General features: G+C 45.3%; 1 pseudogene; it reads right to left on the bottom strand.

Moving 5' to 3' along the window:
• Positions 1-3,902: 3,902 nt before the first annotated feature.
• Positions 3,903-18,035, bottom strand: part of LOC115151337 (transmembrane protein 189-like) — a 30,979-nt pseudogene continuing 16,846 nt past the window's right edge.

Here is an 18,035-nt window from a genome sequence, read left to right as displayed (position 1 = left end):
GATAAGAGGCTGAGGCCCACACAGAGATGGATAAACACATAGAGACCCAGAGCACTGCTTCCACCCACCAGCCTGTCCTCTCTTGCTCTCTCTCTCTGTCTTTCTCTCTGTCTTTCTCTCTCTCTCTCTCTCTCTCTCTCTCTTTCTCTCTGTCTCTCTCTTCATCTCCATCTCTCTCTCTCTCTCTCTCGCTCTCTGTACTGTGGATTCATATTCAGCCCCATCAGCAGCACAGACTGCCGGTGCAAAGAGCAAATAACAGCCACAGTGTATTCAAATATACTGTCTAGTCTGGGCCAAAGTTAAGGTGCAACACTGCCATCTAATGGACTGGAGGGGAGTGTCAGGCCATTTTAGCATAACTCTGGCTTAATCCCAAATTCCCCCCTTCCCCTCGGTGCTCACCCCTTCATTTGCGCGTTCACGTGCACCTTCACCACTTGCACAAGTGGGGTCTAGGGGCTGATTAGCCCCTCCGGTAGGCACTTCGTCTTAGCCTGCAACATTGCCGGCTTCATAGCGAAGTGGAATCCCATAAGGCACCGCATTATTTTGGAGTTTGTGCAGTTTCACAGAAAATAATGGAAAGGTGTGCCTAATTATATGACACGTGTGTTTGTTTATGTCTGATGTCAAGACTTGACACATGTAAAAGATGAAATGAAATGTGGAACTGTTACTGAGGTTTTGTAAAATGACAGGGGGGATTTGTTCATTTGAATGTAATGCTTGTTTTATTATTTCAAAGTGGAACATGAATTGCCTCATTCAAGTCATGAGTGTGTCCTGAAGTCAACACTCTCTGGAAGTCACCCTCTGAGTTTTGTAAACTACGTGTGACAACAGAGGGACCTCTGAGCAAGTTGGTAGGGGCGAGGCGGTGGTTTGGGATCCCCCTCCCCCAAACACACACACTGACACCCCCCTCTGTGTGATTTGCATTCCCATAGTGTCCCTCCCGTTGTGTGAGTGATGTGACAGGTCCCCAAATCCCTATGTCAGCAATTCATCTCTGGGTCTCCCGATACCCCCTGCTCCCTGCCTCCACGCCTGGCTGCACCGGTATCTGTGTACCACTGACCCCCTTGCCCACACCAACATCAATATGCCAATGAGGAACACACAAACACCAACCATCACAGACTCCAGCAGTACTGTACTGTCTCTCTGAAACGCTCAGTCTTTCTTCTGGTGTCTCCCTGTATGCCTTAATCATTTACTTTCTGTTTCCTTAATCACTTCAGCTGAGAAGCAGATATATATCACTGTAGATAGTGAGATAGACAGTGTGTTTCTGACAAGTGTGACCAAGTCCACTGGTTAATCAATATGTGTCAGAGGGAGGATATCTTACTTGTACAGTATGTGTCTCTGTCATTTGAAGAAGCTGAACCAGGCCCTCAGCAGCATGGAGAGTCTCCACAAGAGCTGCTGGCTATGGAAGGAGAGGAGGGTCAAACAGAACCTAAGGAGGCTAGCTAGCGTTTCTCCTACTTTCAGAAGCCAAACATTATTCCAGATAATATGACGTGTGGTAATTTACTGTGAGTAGTCAAGACTTAAATGTTCATGAGACTGAGTATGATGGTTTGGAGCATCTCCTCCAGAGGCCTAGTGATGACAGTAGGGTACTGCTCCCCGCCTGCCCCCCATCCCATGCCAGCCAAGATGACTGCTCCTCCTGCTCCCTCAACAGCCCTCTGTTCAGGACTCCCCAGAGCACTTCTGCCCCCTCCCCATGACCCAGCCACAGAGGTTAGTACACTGAAGTACCTGTGTCTGTAGAACGAAACACTGAGCAGGAGACAGGACCGACGCAACCTCACACTACGCTCCCTGGAGGCCCTGCGCTGCAGGTGTACACAAATCCTACACAAAATACTTTATACAGCAGCCTTCAGGCTATACCAAAATATTGAATTCAATCACTGATAAAGTGGTGGGAATATATATTTTAAGCTGACTGGCACTGATTACAGTGCAACAGTTGCATATTGTAATGACTGCTGCAGTACGTCATGCTATGTGTGTGTGTGTGTCTGTCTGAGAGCAACATCCAGACTGCTCCAGCAGTGTACGGACACAGGTAATCAGTATTGACATCCACCCTCATATGAAAGACTCTGCTATTGACATCAGCAAGCTATTCAAGGACTCTCCCCCTCCATGCCCTTTCACTGAAATGACATGAGATACAGACACAGACACAGACGGACACAAAACACATATACATGATAAATACATATAGCCTCATAACTGTGATCTGTACTTTATCTTCAAAAACAAAATACTAGAAACTACTTATTTTTTGTGTGTGCTTTGTGTCTAAAATAAAAGGTAGCAAAATGAATTAACAAAAACATTCAGTCATGTCATGGAAAAAAAACATCAAACCTAACTTGGAAGTGCATGGCAAAATGACATCCGAATGTGCAACGTTTTCATGAGGCCACTAGAGGGAGCTGGTGAAGCAGCAGAGTGGGCTCAGTACCGCCTGTCTGTCTGTAACCTACTACATGAATTATCCTAACCTGCTGCATAAATGATCCTAACCTGCTGCATAAATGATCCTAACCTGCTACGAAAAGTACATTTTTACAAAAGCTGTATTGCATCTAGAAAACCTGTCTGGATGGTTGATCTACTGAAATAATCACAACCCACAGAAGACAGAACGTGTTCGGAACCATGTATCACATAAGATGAAGCATATTCAAGGATTACAACCTGTTTACTCAAGAGATTATGAATGATTACAACAACACTTTTGTCCCTCTGGCTTTAGGCTCTATCCTATCTTCCTGGAATTTTGATGTTTTATACATTTTGGCATGACCCAGCAACAATCAGCAGTTGAAACAACAAAACAGACTCCTTGCCACTGTTTCTGTAAAAAGCTGAGGGATGGGGCTAGAGAAATCTCAAATTCATAGACAGAACTATGGATGCAAGGACTGACCATCCATGACATCAAAATTATAGTTTGTACCATGTTTTGAGGCTATGTATTGTTTACATTTACTTTGTTTACAAACATTGGAGTAAACATAGTGGGTAAACATAGTGGGTAAGTAGGTAAAGTGCAGATATTGACCTTTTGACAGTAGAAAGTATTTCTTTATATTCTACTATATGAATAGACTGCAAATGTTAGATGATGCTCTACAGGGATTTCTTCTCCTATCTGAACATGTGAGTAGGGAAGAACAATGAACAATGTTCAATTAACAAATTCCATTAAATCAAACAAACAAAAGCCATCAATTAAAGGCCAAGACGTAAAGACGGTAAGCAATTTGGTTGTTTCGCCCCAAGTATGGAGCAATATAATGGCCTTCTTTCATCAAGCTGAACTTGGATCCAGATCTGACAGCCTCACTCTCTGTGTCATGTAAGACAATGCCTGAGAAGGCAACATGGTTTGTTCCTTGGAGAGCCCATCCTCCAGAAACCTCTTACACTGACACAATAAAACTAAAGCTCATTGGTTAAGAGACGTAAGAAGATGCAAGCCCATTGGATGGAATTGATGAGCAGTTGACAGTAATGGGTTCAGAAGTAGGACACAAAACCCAGTTTTCATCTCAAAAGCCAACCCCTAGTCTGCCACTGGACCTTTTATTGCTAATAGAATCTTTAAAACTGTTGACTGCTTCTCTTGCAACACTAAAAAAAGCAAATAGCACACAAAAGTAAAGAACGGATGGATCTTGCAAAGATACAGAAGGCCACATTACCAGTGTCATTGCTGAAGTGCTGTGCTCTGACGAGGAAGTATGTAGGCGTGTTATAGTATAAGGAGTAAAGGGAGAGAGATGGAGGAAGAGGGTGAAAAGCAGAAAAACACACCCCACCCTCAGTCTGCCAGCCCCAAACCCCCACCCCACTGTCCTGCTGATACAGAGAGATGCTGTGTTGACATGCTCGTCGGAACTCTGAAATGTCCCACTTGCTAACTGGTTGTAGTTATAGACATGCTGTATACAACCAGTTAGCAAGTCAGAATTTTCAGAGTTTCCTAGTTGCGACTAGCACGTGTACATGGCAAGAGTGCCAGAGCCCTTCAATCCATTTCCTTGGTCCATTCCATGTCATCACTCCGAGGCTTGTGACCCGTCATTCTCTCTATCAACCTCTCCATCATCCGCCAGAAGCTCATCTTGTCCAGAGGGTAGTTCGACCACCCTGAGAGAGAGGGGAATGGGAATAGGAAGAAATACAGGAGGCACGTTAACAGGAAGACATCAAATGAAACATGCACACATCCCACACACAGCACTGTGCTCCAGGTAGCAGCGGTAGTAGATACATCAGCTCTCAGAGGATCTCTGCTGCCAGGGGAGAGGAAAGAGATCTGGCTTTGGCACCAGAGTAGTGCACACACTTACAGTTATAAATATGTACTGTATCTCCACACACCATACATCACACAAGGACTGCTGAACTCAAATACCTCCCATTCACCATCCACCCTTATCCATGCTATAGAATCGGACACCCACTCCCAGGAGGGTTGTACATCAAAGATGTTTTAGTATTACACATACACAGGAAGTAAGGGAGCGAACGCAGGTGGTCGTACATGCACAAAAACACATGTACAGTGCATTCGTAAAGTATTCAGACCCCTTGACTTTAAAAAATAATAATTACATAGCAGCCTTATTCTAAAATGAATCAACGAAAAAAATCCTCATCAATCTACACACAATACCACATAACGACAAAGCAAAAACAGGTTTTTAGATTTTTTTGCACATTTTATTACAAATAACAAATGGAAATATCACATTTACCTAAGTATTCAGACTCTTTACCCAGAACTTATTTGAAGCACCTTTGGCAGCGATTACAGCCTCAAGTCTTCTTGGGTATGATGCTGCAAGCTTGACACACCTGTATTTGGGGAGTTTCTACCATTCTGCTCTGCAGATCCTCTCTACCTCTGTCAGGTTGGATGGGGAGCGTTTCTGCACAACTATTTTCAGGTCTCTCCAGAGATGTTAGATTGGGTTCAAGTCCAGGCTTTGGCTGGGCCACTTGAGGTCATTCAGACAATTGTCCCGATTCCACTCTTGCGTTGTCTTGGCTGTGTGCTTAGGGTCGTTGTCCTGTTGGAAGGTGAACCTTCGCCCCAGTCTGAACTCAAAGACACACACACACACACACATTACTACTTAATTTCTATCCACAAAAATACTAGACATATTGGAGGAATTGCACATAACCATATCTATACAGTATTTATAAAGAAATACACATACACATTAAGGCATTCCGTATATATAAGCACTGTGCATACTCACATTAAATATAGGTGTACAATACATACAGGTATCAGCCAAAATAAATTAAACACTTGAGCAAATGACAGATACAAAGTATATTGAAAGCAGGTGCTTCCACACAGGTGAGTTTCCTGAGTTAATTATTTTGGCTATCATGGCTAGAAGATATCTCAGACCTTGAAAGTGGGGTCTGAAAGAAGCACAGAGGGTTTAACGTGTGTGTGTGTCTCAGCCACCAGATCTCAACCCAACTGAACACTAATGGGCAGAGATGGGCAGTATTTATGTTATGTGTTTCAATTACTTCTCTTATTTTGTCATTTGTATTACACTCCAATGTATTTTGTAACAAGATACCGAAAGCCCTATTAGGACACTATGTTGGTGTTTCCTTTATTTTGGCAGTTACCTGTACATCCACATGCTGCGAGTGCTTACAGTGTGTGCATGCATTTGTTTACGTAGGTCTGTACACCCACAGAGCAGAGTGTGTTGTGTTGTGGCTACAGTGTGTCTGCAGTCCCCCTGTCCCTCAGGTGACACCCTCTCTGCAGGAGGAGAGCAGCTCTGCTTGTTTGTTTGATTTCTGCTCTCTGTCCTGCTCCCTCTCTCTCCCCATGCAGGCCTATTTGTTAGCACTGACAGCAGGTTAGCATTAAATATACATGGATATTTCCAGCCACTGGCACACACAAAGGCAGGCGGCGGGCTCCGGGGACACAGGCAGGGAGGGTGGAGGACTGGGGACAGAGCTGTGGCGCTCCCCTGTGGCCGCTTCCTTCTCCACTCTACTCATCACAGCCCCCCACTAAGGTTAGGGACCAGGAAAAGGAGGGAGGGTCAGAAACACAGTGCACACACACACACACACACACCCCGTCTGCACACTCACGCACATCTGGTGCCCATAGGCGAACAGGGTGACACAAGTAACCTCTCTCCAGTGCACCCTCTCAGACACACACTGAATACTCAATGTGATGTCTTACTGGGGCCTAATGCCAGCGCGCACACACACACACACACACACACACACACACACACACAGATTGCCTTGCCAGGTTATTTATATTGTATCAGCCATCTTGGAAGGACCTTTCAATGGAAGATACTATTTGAATTCTTCTTCATGTGATTACTTTTTCTATAATCACGGCTGTTAGCTCAGCTGTGGTTGGTACATTGTTATATACACCTGTATGTTTTTTATAGTGGTAGGTCTCAGGGGGATAGCTTGCCATCCTACATTCCACTGCTGGCTTGCTTCTGAAGCTAAGCAGGGTTGGTCTTGGTCAGTCAATGGATGGGAGATCAGATGCTGCTGGGTGTGATGTTAGTGGGCCAGTAGGAGGCACTCTTTCCTCTGGTCTAGAAAGAAAACTACAGTGGGGGAAAAAAGTGTTTGATCCCTTGCTGATTTTGTACGTTTGCCCACTTACAAAGAAATGATCAGTCTATCATTTTAATGGTAGGTTTATTTGAACAGTGAGAGACAGAATAACAACAACAAAAAATCCAGAAGAACGCATGTCAAAAATCTTATAAATGTATTTTCATTTTAATGAGGGAAATAAGTATTTGACCCCTCTGCAAAACATGACTAAGTACTTGGTGGCAAAACCCTTGTTGGCAATCACAAAGGTCAGACGTTTTTTGTAGTTGGCCACCAGGTTTGCACACACCTCAGGAGGGATTTTTTCCCACTCCTCTTTGCAAATCTTCTCCAAGTCATTAAGGTTTCGAGGCTGACGTTTGGCAACTCGAACCTTCAGCTCCCTCCAAAGATTTTCTATGGGATTAAGGTCTGGAGACTGGCAAGGTCACTCTAGGACCTTAATATGCTTCTTCTTGAGCCACTCCTTTGTTGCCTTGGCCGTGTGTTTTGGGTCATTGTCATGCTGGAATACCCATCCATGACCCATTTTCAATGCCCTGGCTGAGGAAAGGATGTTCTCACCCAAGATTTGATGGTACATGGCCCCGTCCATCGTCCCTTTGATGCGGTGAAGTTGTCCTGTCCCCTTAGCAGAAAAACACCCCCAAAGCATAATGTTTCCACCTCTTGGGGTCATAGGTGGCATTTCTGCTCCCCCAAACACGCCGAGTTGAGTTGATGCCAAAGAGCTACATTTTGGTCTCATCTGACCACAACACTTTCACCAGTTGTCCTCTGAATCATTCAGATGTTCATTGGCAAACTTCAGACGGGCATGTATATGAGTTCTTGAGCAGGGGGACCTTGCGGGCGCTGCAGGATTTCAGTCCTTCACGGCGTAGTGTGTTACCAATTGTTTTCTTGGTGACTATGGTCCCAGCTGCTTTGAGATCATTGACAAGATCTTCCCATGTAGTTCTGGGCTGATTCCTCACCGTTCTCATGATCATTGCAACCCCACGAGGTGAGATCTTGCATGGAGCCCCAGGCCGAGGGATATTGACAGTTCTTTTGTGTTTCTTCCATTTGCGAATAATCGCAAAAAATGTTGTCACCTTCTCACCAAGTTGCTTGGCGATGGTCTTGTAGCCCATTCCAGCCTTTTGTAGGTCTGCAATCTTGTCCCTGACATCCTTGGAGAGCTCTTTGGTCTTGGCCATGGTGGAGAGTTTGGAATCTGATTGATTGATTGCTTCTGTGGACAGGTGTCTTTTATACAGGTAACAAGCTGCGGTTAGGAGCACTCCCTTTAAGAGTGTGCTCCTAATCTCAGCTCGTTACCTGTATAAAAGACACTTGGGAGCCAGAAATCTTTCTGATCAATTTATAACATCTTTGATATGCGTTTTTCTGGATATTTTTGTTGTTATTCTGTCTCTCACTGTTCAAATAAACCTACCATTAAAATGATAGACTGATCCTTTCTTTATCAGTGGGCAAACGTACAAAATCAGCAGGGGATCAAATACTTTTTTCCCTCACTGTATCTCAATTCCCCAGGGCAGTGATTGGAGACATTGCCTTGTGTAGGGTGATGTTAAATAGGTGTACTGACTCTCTGTTGTCACTAAAGATCCCATAGCACTTATCATAAGAGTAGGAGTGTTAACCCTGGTGTCCTGGTTATATTCCCAATCTGACATTTATGCTCTCATGGTCACCTAATCATTCCCAGTTTACAATTGGCTCATTCATCTCCCCTGTACCTATTCCCAAGGTCGTTGCTGTAAATGAGAACGTGTTCTCAGTCAACTTACCAGGTTACAAAAATAAAAAGCTTCTATGATCATGAAATGGTGCATGATCTTGCAGTACACTTGGTTGGGGGATCCCTCCAATAGTCCTTTATGCAGTTCAACATTGCACTGCTGTATATTTCACTAATGTATGATCGGTGACAATACCTCTGCAAAAGATGCAGTGGCTTACTGTTAGTAGCAGTGGTTACAGTAGGTCATATGTCAGTAATGTGTTACCGTATGAAGTCTGTACAGTACCTGTGGTGAGGCAGTATGTCAGTAAAGTTCAGAACATTACAGTACTGTTTTACCTGTGGCTATGCAATAGTAATAGTTCAAGTTCTATTGTACCAGGCACAAGTACAGCGAAATGTTTAATTTGCAAGCTCTACCCAACAGTGCAGTAATGAATATCTAAAATAGTATAACTAATACAAATTAAATAAATATATATATACATTTCGTGCAAAAAATGTACAAATAAACGCCAAAGGAATCACAAAATATCAAATTTGGGTCGGAGCACGCAAAAGAGCAGCCATATAGTACACCGCCATCTTGAGATCTATTATTTCAGCACTGTACCTCTTGGGTAATATACAGAGTAGTGTATGGTACCTCTTAGGTAATACATAGAGTAGTGTATAGTACCTCTTAGGTAATATACAGAGTAGTGTATGGTACCTCTTCAGTAATATACAGGGTAGTGCATGGTACCTCTTTGGTAATATACAGGGTAGTGCATGGTACATTTACATTTACATTTAAGTCATTTAGCAGACGCTCTTATCCAAAGCGACTTACAAATTGGTGCATTCACCTTATGATATCCAGTGGAACAACCACTTTACAATAGTGCATCTAAATATTTTAAGGGGGGGGGGGATTAGAAGGATTACTTTATCCTATTCTAGGTATTCCTTAAAGAGGTGGGGTTTCAGGTGTCTCCGGAAGGTGGTGATTGACTCCGCTGTCCTGGCGTCGTGAGGGAGCTTGTTCCACCATTGGGGTGCCAGAGCAGCGAACAGTTTGGACTGGGCTGAGCGGGAACCGTGCTTCCTCAGAGGTAGGGGGCCAGCAGGCCAGAGTTGGATGAACGCAGTGCCCTTGTTTGGGTGTAGGGCCTGATCAGAGCCTGAAGGTACAGAGGTGCCGTTCCCCTCACAGCTCCATAGGCAAGCACCATGGTCTTGTAGCGGATGCGAGCTTCAACTGGAAGCCAGTGGAGAGAGCGGAGGGGCGCGGGGTGACGTGAGAGAACTTGGGAAGGTTGAACACCAGACGGGCTGCGGCGTTCTGGTACCTCTTAGGTAATATACAGAGTAGTGTATAGTACCTCTTAGGTAATATACATGGTAGTGTATGGTACCTCATTGGTAATATACAGGGTAGTGTTTGGTACCTCTTAGGTAATATACAGAGTAGTGTATAGTACCTCTTAGGTAAAATACAGGGTAGTGTATGATACTTCTTAGGTAAAATACAGGGTAGTGTATGATACCTCTTAGGTAAAATACAGGGTAGTGTATGGTACCTCTTAGGTAAAATACAGGGTAGTGTATGGTACCTCTTAGGTAAAATACAGGGTAGTGTATGGTACTTCTTAGGTAAAATACAGGGTAGTGTATGGTACCTCTTAGGTAATATACAGGGTAGTGTATAATACCTCTTAGGTTGTATACAGAGTAGTGTATAATGCCTATTAGGTTATATACAGAGTAGTGTATAGTACCTGAAGTGATAGCAGTGAGTGGTATACATCAGCACAATAGCATATAGTACCTGTTGTGATGCAGTAGTAGGTCTCGTGATTGGACACATGGTGGATGCGGTGGTGTTTCCGGGGTAACACCAGGTGACAGTCCTGCAGCAGCATCACCCAGCGGGGAAGACCAAAGTAGGAGTGAGACCACTTATGGATCTGATTGGTCAATGTGACAGACTGCCAGCGCAAACACATAGCACTCCCAAGGGTAGGTCTCTGCTAGGGCATCAGAGAGAGAGAGAGAGAGAGAGAGAGAGAGAGAGAGAGAGAGAGAGAGAGAGAGAGAGAGAGAGAGAGAGAGAGAGAGAGAGAGAGAGAGAGAGAGAGAGAGAGAGAGAGAGAGAGAGAGAGAGAGAGAGAGAGAGAGAGAGAGAGAGAGAGAGAGAGAGAGAGAGAGAGAGAGAGAGAGAGAGAGAGAGAGAGAACGCAAGGGAGCGAGAGGGAGAGAGGGAGAGAGGGAGCGAGCGAGAGAGGGAGCGAGAGGGAGAGAGGGAGAGAGGGAGCGAGCGAGAGAGGGAGCGAGCGAGAGAGAGGGAGAGAGAGGGAGCGAGCGAGAGAGAGGGAGAGAGCGAGAGAGGGAGAGAGGGAGCGAGCGAGAGAGGGAGAGAGCGAGAGAGAGATGAAGAGAGAGAACAAGGGAGCGTGATAGATAGAGGGGAAGAGAGAGAGATGAAGAGAGAGAACAAGGGAGCGTGATAGATAGATAGAGAGAAAGAGGGAAGAGAGGCAGTTGTTGTTCAGAGAGATAAATGTGACTTTCATTGTAAATGACAAGGTAGTTTCAATGTTTTCCAGTATATGTCTGAAGCATCTTTACTTCACGTCAGTGAGTAAAAACCAACTTTACACTATTTAAGGTATTCACTTGCAAGTATGAAACAGTACAGCATTATCAGCATACAGTATTTTGGAGAACCAGTGTTGGTGAGATGAGGAATTGACTAGACAACATGTGGTCGGGTTTCTGTTTGGCTCCACTCTCACGCTAGTGTCACTTACGTGTTCCTCCATGTTCCCCTCTCCACTCTCACCCTGAACCCCTGACCCTCAGCGAGCAACAGACATGACAGGTGTGGATGTCACCGTCACCCCGCCAGGCTTCGCTGCCCTTCGCTCTCTGCCCTGTCTCCTCTTAATGTGACATGGCTCATGACAGGGTCAGTGATCTCTGGTTTGCTCCGAGCCACCCTGAAGCCCTGACATCATGTCTCTGGTAAAATGCATCCCCCTGTCATGGCCTGAGAGTGCCCGTGTCTCTCTGTCTACAGCTCCTCTCCGCGTTGTCACACACACATCATTTATGGATGAGACCTTGTTCAGATTGTAATGCACATGTGTATGTCTGTGTTTGTGTGTGTCTATCCCCTCTCTCACCTGGCTGGTATGTCAGGAACTTGTAGGCCATATGTGCCAGAGGCAGTATTGTGAGCATGCAGTTGTCGCCATTGGTCTCTATGAAGTTGTGTTGCGTGATGGCTGTGGGGTCAATGTGGTGTTGCCGGAAAGGACGGATGAATGGCTGGAGAAAAAGAAAACAATGTAGAAGAGGAGGCAGTTAGAGGAGGAATATCATTATGATAATTTAATGATAATTTCTCTCCACACAAGACTCTTGACCACCTTTACTCCACACACAGAAACGCATACAAGTACCTCCCTCTCCCTCCCTTTGGCAAATCAGACCATAACTCTATCCTCCTGATTCATGGTTACATGTACCAGTGACACACTCAATACGAAAGTGGTCTTACGAAGCGGATGCTAAACTACAGGACGGTTTTACTAGCACAGACTGGAATATGTTCCGGGATTCATCCAATAACATTGAGGAGTTTACCACGTCAGTCATCGGCTTTATTTATGAAGTGCATTGACAAAGTCGTCCCCACTGTGACTGTAAGTACCCCAACCAGAAGCCATGGATTACAGACAACATCCGCACTTAGTTAAAGTGTAGAGCTGCCACTTTCAAGGATAGGGACATTAATCTGGACGCTTATGAAAACTCCCGCTACAACCTCTGACGTGCCATCAAATAAGGAAAGCCTCAATACAGGACTAAGATCGACTCCTACTACGCCGGCTCTGACACTCGACGATATGGAAGAGCTTGTAAACTATCACAGATTACAGAGGGAAACCCAGCCTGTGAGGGAAACCCAGTGTCGCTTCAAGGAAAGCAACACTGAACCATGCATGAGAGCACCAGCTGTTCCGGTGTGAGTAAGAACTTTAAACAGGTTAACATTCACAAGGCCGCGGGGACAGACAGAATACTAGGACGTGTGCCAGGGAATACCAGGTGCTGACCAGCTGGCAAGTGTCTTCACTTACATTTTCAACCTATCTTTGACCTGGTCTGTAGCTCAGGAACCTGGGACTGAACACCTACCTCTGCAACTGGATTCTGAACTTCCTGACGAACCGCCCCCAGGTGGTGAGGGTATGCAACAACACATCTGCTACGCAGACCATGTTTACCCACGACTGGGTGGCCGCACACGACTCCAACGCCATCATCAAGTTTGCTGACGACACGACGGTGGTAGGACTGATCACCAACGATGATGAGGCAGCCTGTAGGTAGGAGGTCAGAGACCTGGCAGTGTGGTGCCAGGACAGCAACCTCTCCCTCATTGTCAGCAAAACAAAAGAGCTGACTGTGGACTACAGGAAACAGAGGGGTGAGCATGCCCCCATCCACATCGATGGGGCTGTAGTGGAGTGAATCGAGAGCTTCAAGTTCCTCGGTGTCCACATCCCTAAGGAATTGTTCCACACACACCCACACAGTTGTGAAGAGGGCACGTCAGCACCTCTTCCCCCTCAGGAACACACACACACACACATTTATTATGTAAGTCGATCACGGGTGTGCTATAGTTGGGAATGGGATTTTCTACATAGGTCTCAACCCTGCAGCAAGACATGCATGATAACCTGTGTTCCACCTCCAAAAGGGTTAGAGGTTGGAGATGGTCTCACAGTTTAACTCATGATCCATGGCCCTATAGAGGAGCGTACATGATAGCCGGAGGAGAAAGCTCTCCATCACACAACACATTAAAGAACAGATAGATAACCTGCTATAAAACCGCACAGCCCCACGCTCTGATCCAACATCATAATAAACCTTCTAACAGCGGTGCTCGTCATTCACAACCCGCCCGCGCTGAGACAGACACCTGCCTGTGACGGCGCGGGTGTCACAAATGAAAGGGACTGAGCGAGAGAATCGCATAATCACAAAGAGAAAATACACAAGGAAGGTAATTTATTTCCCATATAAAAAGAGGAATCGTTTGGCGCTACATTACCATAGCGTGTCACTGATGGTAAAAAGTCATTATCCTGTGTTTGTGGGCAGAACTCAATCACATGTATATCTGAGGATGCATGGAGATGCTCTGCTGGAGCAAGGGAAACTATCTGTTTATATTTATACAATCATCTTCCTTTCAGTTCCTCTAGTTCTCTTCTCCCGGTCTGTCAGCTAGATTAAAGGAGCACTAAGCCCCAGACGGCACACAGAGCGGGTGTGTGGACTCCTCTGCACACTGCAGCCGCCCAAAGCCACATCTACACTAATCCCACATCGTTTAACGGCCTGCCTTGTCCGCCTTTCTTTAATCAAGAGTCACATCTACCATCGTCCTGGCAAACCCGCCATCGAAAGGACATTTCCTCTCCCCTCACCCTCGACTACGGACTGAACAGGTTTAACATGTTCAATTAGAGTTTTCTCCTCTAATTACTGTCAACAATAATTCTCCCTCAAGTTAACTTCTTCTGTTTGAACCTCGGTACAAAATGGCGTATCTATCCGCTAAGTGTATCCTTTAATCTGCTGGTTAAGGGTCTTAAAACACTCCTTTCAAGATGTCTGTCAGTTACCCCGCTCTTTTTGAAGCCTGATCGTCCCAAGGTGACAAATCCTAATTATCCTATACAGCAATAGGATTGACAGCGAGTAGCAGCCATGTTGCAGAGTCAGATCAGTAACCGCTGCACAGCGGGGCGGCAGGCTGGGCTGCTCTGAAGCTCCGACCAGACAGGCTGCTGATGAAAGAAGAGCAGGCAGCAGGCCTGGGCCCCTTGACTGGAGCCACAGGGGGCAGGCACGCTGCTCTGGTACAGTAGAATGGCCCCCTCACCAGGGCACAAGTATGTATGAAGGATATACTACAGAGGAGAACACAAAGCATTTGTTGCAGTACAGTAACAGACAGCAGCCAACATGTAGGCCGCTGTCCAACATTTTGGCTATTTCCCAATCCCTTTTTGTTTCAGTGAACCCTTTCAACACCCAGGATCCAGGTGTTCAGAATGTACAGTACCAGTCAAAATGTCACGAATCCCACCGAAGGTGGCTCCCCTGCCTGCTCGGCGGTCGTCGTCGCCGGCCTACTAGCCGCCGCTGATCCCTTTTTCCTTTTCTGTTTGTAATGTCTTATTGGTTGCACCTGTTCCTTATTGAGTGTCTTGATTTGTGTTTATTTAAACCTGCTTAGCCCGCCCAGGTTTGTGCGGGATTATTTTCTGTCAGTGTGCTTTTTTTTGGATGTGCTGGCTATTCGCCGTAATTTATGTTTCCGGACTGTGTGCCCGTTGTTTCTGGGTTTGTCATTTTGTTCACGCACCTGTTGTGTTGGCGTAAAATAAATTCATTTTTCCTTACCTTTGCTCTCTGTGCCTGACTCCTACCACCACTCCTCACCATTCGTGACACAAAAGTTTGGACACACCTACTCATTCAAGATTTTCTTTTTTTTTACTATTTTCTGCATTGTAGAATAACAGTGAAGACACGAAAACTGTGAAATAGCACATATGGAATCATGTAGTAACCAAAAAAGTGTTAAACAAATTAAAATATATTTTATATTTGAGATTCTTCAAAGTAGCCACCCTTTGCCTTGATGACAGCTTTGCACACTCTTGGCATTCTCTCAACCAGCTTCACCTGCAATCCTTTTCCAACAGTCTTAAAGGAGTTCCCACATATGCTGAGCACTTGTTGGCTTCTTTTCCTTCACTCTGCGGTCCAACTCCTCCCAAACCATCTCAACTGGGTTGAGGTCGGGTGATTGTGGAGGCCAGGTCATCTGATGCAGCACTCCATCATTCTCTTTCTTGGTGAAATAGCCCTTACACAGCCTGGAGGTATGTTGGGTCATTGTCCTGTTGAAAAGAAAATGTGTTATTTCACAGTTTTCATTACTTCACTATTATTCTACAATGTAGAAAATTCTAAAAAATAAAGAAAAAGCCTTGAATAAGTAGGTGTGTCCAAACTTTTGACTGGTACTGTATATTATTTTACAATATTTTTGGATATTCCTAGTGACTATGATCCATGTGTAGTCTAATGTGGTACTGTCTCAGTACTACACCTGACGTCACCACACAGCTGTGCATGGGTCATAGAAATTGTAAGTCTGAATGCAGTCCAAATACTGAGTCAGATACTGAGTTAGATACTGAGGCAAATACTGAGGCAAATACTGAGTCAGATACTGAGGCAAATACTGAGGCAAATACTGAGTCAGATACTGAGTCAAATACTGAGTCGGATATTGAGTCAGATACTGAGTCAAATACTGAGTCAGATACCTAGTCAAATACTGAGTCAGATACTGAGTCAAATACTGAGTCAGATACCTAGTCAAATACTGAGTCAGATACTGAGTCAAATACTGAGTCAGATACCTAGTCATCATCTGAAGTATGAGTCAGATACCATACTTCAGATGATGTATTATGCATAACAGAAGTCATTGTGAAGATCACTGATGTTATGACACATATTGATACACAATCCCACCTGACCCCCTCCCTTCCCCACCATCGACTCCCCCTGACCCCTAATCCCTGACAACAGAACAATACGCCCCATCATCAGCAGAAATACACACAGACCCAGCGATTCATCACCTCAAAGATTATCACATCCACCAGCTGCCCTTTTAATTGGACAGGATGAGAGTGGCCTTTTCTCTAATTGGATGAGGGTAGCATGACCAAGTTGTGCTTATGCATAAACATGGAGACCAGATGCTGTAACCCAGGGCCCACAGAGGTGGGCAAAGTGTGGGGGGTGGCCTGGTGTGGCTGTGGTGCTGGCTGACGGTGTCCAGGCAGTGAGGGTATGTCCTGGGGGGAGAGAATGACATTTTGCTTGGGGTAACCATGGGAGCATAAACCACTACAGACCAATAAAGCCCAGTGCTACTATATTAGTAATAACCCTGGATGGCTGTGCCCTTCACACGACTGGGATGTAGGTGGGACAGGACTGTGGGAGAGTGGCTGGATGTGGCCTGCTCAGCACAGGAGCAGGACACTGGGTGTTCTGGGTGTACTGGGTGTACTGGGTGGTGGATTGCAAAACCACAGAGTAGCGCTGGCGCGGTTATGGATGAAGACCGTCGTGAAATAAAATAACCGCCATAACCGTTTTAATTTGTCTACTTTAAAAATCTCCTTCATGTTCAAGTAGACCCATTTTACCCAAAAGCAGCAAAGTAAAAGTAAGCCTGGTTTACATCTAACAGACAATATAAGGAGAGACAAGAGGACGCAAAACTCATTTAGTTTTTTTGGAACGAACAGCTGACTGACGATCGGGAGGGCTGGGCATTCAAAAAAGATGACACATTGTGTGTGGTTGAGTCCGTTTCCACAGTAACATGGACTCTTTACAACGTGATGAAAGTTTGTTGCTCCTTGTTTCAGCAAGGTGATGTAGCAAACAAGATTTAAACAAAAAGTATGCTATTAGAACGATTATAACAGACAAATAACCGTCATCCAAAACGTCACAGTCCTAAGCAGAGGTATACAGACAGTGTGGGTGTGACTTCACTGATATAACTCGCTGGGGAATGGGATGATATTAGGTTTAGCCTCTGTTTTCCCTAACAATCCCTCATATGACTGATATGTAGTCATTTGGAATACTTCTCAAAGGAGTCAAAGGATTAGTCTGAGGTCTGGAAAGGACCTTGAACTCTGAACCCTGTCCCTTACCTTCCCAAAGACCGGGATGTCCACAGAGCTCCAGGTGTCTGCTCCCCAGTGCACCATACCAGAGGCAAAGTCTGCCATCACTATCCCTATTACTGGAGTGGGGAGCATGGAGGAGAGGAGGAAACAGAAGACACAAATCTTTTACCATTATATCGGACAGATTTTTGGGGGGAGACATCCTGTAACTTCAGACTATTTCAAGGTCATTACAAACATTTAACTGAAAATGTTTGAGGATAACTTACGGATGGGAAATATGATTTTGTAGATGTGCACAGTGTTGAAGTTGAGGAGGAGGAAGGAGAGGTTGATGATGAAGAGAGAGACTCACAGAACCACACTGATCCACTCCTGCAGTCGCTTACCTGAGGAAAACAGCAAATCACACAATATGAGTCACACAGTTACAAAGACACAGGTAAAGTAATAAAGCTACTGTACATTTGCACTTTCCTCTGTACTGTACAATAGTGCTGAGGACTACATTCTGAAGAGAGTGTAGAGTAACCCGTCCTGTGATCTTCTGTGTTAATGAGCAGAGTGAGGTCAGCCCTGGTACCAGGAGAACGTCCACTCTCAGCTCTGTAGGGTCATTGGGTCAAACGCTAGGGGCGTCGCCACATCTGTGGGTGTCCGTCACAGTGTGTGTGCGTCCCATCAACCACAATGTTAAGCGGTAATCGGTTCGATGAAGACAAGTGTATGCCGAGACTGGGGTCGTGACCCCTCGTGTGCGGAGCACCGCTGACACAGCTCTAAACTCACAGGTCAGCTGTGAC

This window comes from Salmo trutta, chromosome 17, assembly GCF_901001165.1.
Source record: "Salmo trutta chromosome 17, fSalTru1.1, whole genome shotgun sequence".
Taxonomy (NCBI): Eukaryota; Metazoa; Chordata; class Actinopteri; order Salmoniformes; family Salmonidae; genus Salmo; species Salmo trutta.
The sequence above is the reverse complement of the archived record's forward strand: the minus strand, read 5'-3'. Positions and strand labels throughout refer to the sequence as shown.